The sequence below is a fragment of the Cibotium barometz genome, chromosome 59, assembly GCF_041138505.1.
Source record: "Cibotium barometz isolate CiBa-2024 chromosome 59, ASM4113850v1, whole genome shotgun sequence".
Lineage (NCBI taxonomy): Eukaryota > Viridiplantae > Streptophyta > Polypodiopsida > Cyatheales > Cibotiaceae > Cibotium > Cibotium barometz.
In genome coordinates this window covers 34248657-34254405 of record NC_141104.1, presented here as the reverse complement: position 1 = coordinate 34254405, position 5749 = coordinate 34248657, and the positions used below count along the sequence as shown (strand labels likewise).

Genomic DNA, 5749 nt, shown 5'->3' with positions numbered 1-5749 from the left:
AAATGACCAATTTCAAGTTGGATATGTTCCCAAACTCCGATTTACAAGCTCTTTAGCTCTATGGACAAGAAATGATGTGTAGAACACCCATGTATGATCACTTTGACCACGATCAATGCATAAGTACTCTCTGTTTTTGACTTCTTTAAAAAGTCAACCGATGAGTAAATTACCACTTTGACCAAGCAAACGGGGCAACATTGACACACACGGATCCTCATGGTTCAAAGAATAACCCTTCTGTTTAGGCAATGCTTAGATCTTGCAACACCAGGAATAAGAGTATGTGTGTATGCATGCACACACAACATGTGCGTCTATGTGCGCGCGCACACATGTTGTACAATCATGTGCAAAATTCATGCACAAACATGCAGATCGTTCTACTATACGAGCAAACAAAAAACTAAAAAACAACCATCTTAAATTCGTGCAAGAGACCGTTCTACTATACTAAGACAGGTAGCTGAGCCAGAGCAAACAAAAAACAAAAAAACAACCATCTTAAATTCCTGCAAGAGACCATCACCTAACATGACAAGCTTTCAAAAAGTTTCAAAACACCATGAAATGCTCAGGTATAAAGCTAAATTCCTTAAGTACAAACAGCAAACAAGATCTATGCTTCTCTTCTGAATCTAAACTTCATGAGACAACTAATCAAACAAGCTCTTTTGCGTGCAGAGAGGAAAAGCATGTAAGAAGTAGAGAGGGTAAGTACCTATGCTTTCTTGCCTCTATAAACTCATACCCAAAGGGAGCAAAGTCATACAATAATGCTAGTTAATTTCACACATGCCTCCTCTTTTGTGTCCTCCTTCCTGTTTCCTTCCATGTCATCCATATCACACCTCCCTTGTCTTCATCCTTTGCCTTGTCATCACCCTCTTGATCCTCTCCCTTGTCATCATCCTTTCCCATCTCGCCCTCCTCTTCATGCTCTCCCATCTCGTCCTCTATGAATGGCTTGACATTGTATCCCATAGGGATCATGTCAAGTAACAAATCCTGTTCATCGCAACCAGCATCCTTAAATATGTCCTCACAAGTCCTAGAGAGCTGCAGCAACTTAGGAAGAACATTTGCATCTCGCATATTCTTCGACTGAAGGTGCTTGAAGGAAGAAAGGCCATAGGCCACTACAGTGTTATGATTGACTTTAACATCAGGCTTCCCTCTGTGGCCAATTTGGAAAAAAAATTCTGCACAGGAATCTGCCCTTGTATCATGGTTGAAGGACCGCTCATTCCTCTGGTTTTTGATCTGTCCTATAATGGAAGTAGTCCCATGAAAAACTGCCTGGTTTTGACACTGAATGACCTTCGCAGCTCTTGGCAGCACAGGACGCTCACGAGGGCCAACTGGCGAGGGGGCAAAACGGCCAGGAAGGGCAAATTCAAGAACGCGCTCATTCCTCCTCGCAACTAGTGCAGTACACCTAACAAAGGCCCTCTCCAATAGTTGCTGAGAAAATTCCACAGACGTTGAGGTGAAGAGTTGAAGAAAAGAGTTGTTTCCGTGTTCACAAGATTAGCCTTCAACTCCTCCACAACACCGCTCCCAAACATGGCATTCAAGAAGGTGGCCATCGTCACAGGTTGGATGTAGTCTTTACTCTTTGTGCACTCATGCATAGCTAGCATGATAATAATCCTGGCCACCATCTCCCCCCTGATACCTTCATGCACCAAGCCATCTAGGCAAACCTCCGTCAGCTTGTCTAGAAAATCACCCAGAAATTTATCATTCTCGGCATGCAGCAACTTAGCAGCACCAGCAGCAAGAGCCGGCTCCACAGCCGCTGCCGTGTAGACTCTTCGCCTGTCCTCTGTTATCTTCATGATAGTTCTCATGTGCTTTGCCACGAGTTGCTGTGGAAGAGTCCCCCACGAAACCACATCTAATCCCACAATACAGGCAAAAACAGCTATTGCTATGTCCCGAGTCACCCAGCCTGGCTTTGTGATATCAATGTTCTTCCCAAGCAACTTCATCTTTGCCAACAGAATGGTTGCGCCCAGCTTGTCAGTTGTGTCGACTGAATCATAGTATGCTGCCCAGAGTGGCCTCCCATATCGTATCACATGTGTGGGATCTGTGCTAACATCATCCTCACTGCTGCTAGCCTGGGCAAGAATATCACTCTTTCCAATCAAATAAATGGGATGGTAGACAGTGAAAGGGTGAGCCAATCTCACACGTGCACTTGCATCTTCCTCTGCTGCTGCTGCTGCTAGGTCTGCCACTTTTCTATCAGTGCCCAGCACTAGACTGAAAAAGCTGCTGCCTCTCGGGATACTTCTTAATGACCTCCTGAACTTCGTAAAATTGTCACCTAGCTCTCCTGCTTCGTCTACACACAAAAGAAGCCTCTTATTCTCCAGCTTCTTTATGTCTTCCTTGAAGAACTGCTCATACTTTTCTTCATCCCATTCTGGAAATTCTAAAGATCTGAGAATTTGCTGGAACTGATTGAATATTTCAGTTCGGAGGGACTGTCCTTTCTCCTGTGCGTGTATCCATGCTTCACATGTCATGTCAGTATGCTGATTGAAGACTGCCATGATGCTAGCAACAAGTGCCACAAAGGTTTTCTCACTGGATTGTGGGTTCTGCATAATGTCTGCTAGCTGCTCAGTGCGTCTCGGGAACCCAGTCTGCTCCTTTCCCATGCATGATATGTAAAAGACATAGAACTCCTTCCGCCACAGCTCGCAAATCAATCTTGACTTGCCCCATCCGCTGCTTTGAACCAAAGCAACCAGCGGCGCATACCTCTCATTGCGGCTCCATGAACTGGCATAATCCTGCAACTGCTGAGCCACATGGGTAAGTGCCTTCTCTGGAGCGACGTACTGAGTATCCCAGGCACGCTTTGCAGCCTCCATGTCCTGATCCCAGATCTTCTGCTGAAGCAAAGCATCCTTATCCTTTCGCTTGACAGCAGGGAAAAGGCCCAGAACATCGCCATAGGTTTGGCAGTTTGCTAAGCGTTCCAGACAAGATCTTGGATCGCTGCAGTCCACAGACTCCAAGTCAAGTCTTATACCCAATGAATGCAAGAACGCCGCAAAGCTCTCCTGATCTGTGGTGACATTTGCTCTCCTACGCTCAGAATTTAAGTAAATATCTATGAGTCCAGAGTTGAATTCATCAGCTTCGTTGTTCCCTGGGCGAAGGGTGGCCATGGCTTCAAAACCCACAAGAACGGCGGACAAAGGGCGATGTAACCCACATGATTAAGGATAACCTCACAAAGAATAACCTCACACAGCATGAATGGGCGCCGCATGAAACAGCTGCATATGCTGGAGACGATGATCTTTCCACAGGTTGTTTCGACGATAGGAGCCCGCCCTTGTTCCTTTGTTCTGGCTTCTTCCCTATTTTAGCTACATTCAAGGCCACTCAAATAGAGTCTTAAACGCCCCCTGTATTTAATTAATTACTTGGTGTGTATTTTTGTAAGGTCCAAATTTCAAAATAGAAATGGCATTCCTTTTTATTTAGGCAATATCAACAGTTGGCGGGTTTATTGTAGTGGAATTCCTTTCTCCCATCGTGGAGGCCAACCCATAGAAGGTTCTCTCTCCCATCGTGGAGGCTCCTCATAACATCAGATTTCCTCTTCTGTAATTATAAAGGGTTGCTTATAAGCACCCCAATAATTCCTTTCTCCCATCGTGGAGGCCAACCCATAGAAGGTTCTCTCTCGCATCGTGGAGGCTCCTCATAGCATCAGATTTCCTCTTCTGTAATTATAAAGGGTTACTTATAAGCACCCCAATAATTAAGGTTTGGCAGATCCAATAAATCCCAAGCTTGGGTTTGATGGATGGATGGCAGAAGATGCTGATGGCAGAAGAGTCAACGTTGTGTGCATCCTTGTGGTTGTCGTTGTTTCAAAATTTCAGCCTTTAAGTTTGGAAGAGTCAACGTTGTATGCATCCTTGTGGTTGTCGTTGTTTCAAAATTTCAGCCTGTTGTAAAATTGTTGTGATTATAAAACAAGACACAATAGGATCTTATGGCCATGGCGAGCGCGATTGGAATGCACGTTTCCTCACCTCAACAAAGGGAAAATATTTCTTGTGTTAAGGTAGTAAATGATCAAAGAGAAAACTAATAATGGTAAAGGGGGTTGCAGGCGCACTTAGTGTACTCTCCATTAAGTAGAGTGTGTGTAGCTAATGCTTAATTAATCGATTTTAGTCATTTGATGCATGCATTAACTAGCTTATGGGCTCTCCTTTGAATGTTTCCATTCATGAAATGGGCATGTGATTGAGTGATTAAGCTCGTGGGTTTGTGCATTGAAGTCATTACTTTGTTTTATTAGTTGTGGACTTGTGTTTAATCTTTAGGATCATTAGCATTTCTCATAGGATCACTCACGAGCTATTAGGTGACCAGTGGGCTCATGTGGGTTAAGAAATAGAGCCCTGGGAAATGTTAGCTTAAGCTTAGATTGAGTTAGAAAAACTTAGAATCACTCCCTGATGGATTGAGTGGCTATAGAGACTAGATTAGATAGATTGAGGCAAGTGACAAGCTAGCCATAGCATAGCTAGTTGTGTAGATTGAGCTTAGGTAGGTAGATAGAGCCTTGAAGTACTCTCTATAGCGATGTGCACTCCCTCGCTTGACAAACAAGGTTTCTTCCGTGGCCTAGTCGGGTTAGAGTGCTTGGTTTAATAAGCTAGTTGGGGATCATAGAGTGTAGAGCACCTACTATATGTGATGCCACCCAACAATGGCACCGCTATATGGGATCGTAGAGTGTAGAGCACCTGCTATATGCGATGACACCCAACAATGAGCACTGCTACCTACTGAGGACTCAACAATGTAAGCTATTGAGTCACTTGTATTGGGGATTTAGTTAGTAGGATTGGGAAGAAGGGTTGGGTGTGTGATCCCAAGGCCTTCGGTAGATACGGTAGTGATAGCTTAGTTGTTTTCTTGTTGAGTTGTGGGTTCTTCAAAAACCCTCCAAAAACCCCATTCGCGGTTGAGACACTCCCATCGTTAGACTAGCATTTTCTTAGCACTAGATTAGCTTTGGTTTACCTTTAGCTTGGTATTATCTTAGCACTAGTTTTGCTCTAGCTTTAAAGCCTTAGTTTTCCTTTAGACTAGCTTTAGCTTAGCTTTAGTTTGTCTATAGCCTTAGTTTAGTCTTTTGATTACCATTAGCATGGTCTTAGCTCACTCTTAGCTTAGACTTCTTTACCTTTGAGAAATCTGCATTGGCTACATGAAAGCCAATAGTGACAAGATATTCAGAAATCTTGTCAGACCATGCTCTTGGTGCTTGCTTTAAGCCATACAAGGCTTTCTTCAACCTGCAAACATGCTCGGGGTGACTCACATCCTCATAACCAGGTGGCTGCAACATATACACCTCTTCTTGCAAATCCCCATGCAAGAATGCATTCTTTACATATCTGATGTAAAGACTATTGCTTTGATGCAGCCACCACTGCTATCACAACTCTCACCGTTGCCATCTTGGCAACTGGGCTGAAAGTTTCCTCATAATCAATCCCATATGTCTGCGCATATCCTTTGGCTACCAATCTAGCCTTGTACCTGTTTATGCTTCCATCATTGTTATGTTTAACTTTGTACACCCATTTGCATCCAATGGCTTTCTTGCCTTCAGGCAATTGCACTAAATCCCAAGTTTCATTTCCATATAGTGCATCCATCTCCTCATCCATAGCTTTCTCCCAACACACATTTCCAA

General features: G+C 43.9%; 1 pseudogene; it reads right to left on the bottom strand.

Annotated features, from left to right (window-relative positions):
* Nucleotides 1-574: 574 nt before the first annotated feature.
* LOC147605745 (uncharacterized) lies at nucleotides 575-3373 on the bottom strand (annotated as a pseudogene).
* Nucleotides 3374-5749: the final 2376 nt, after the last annotated feature.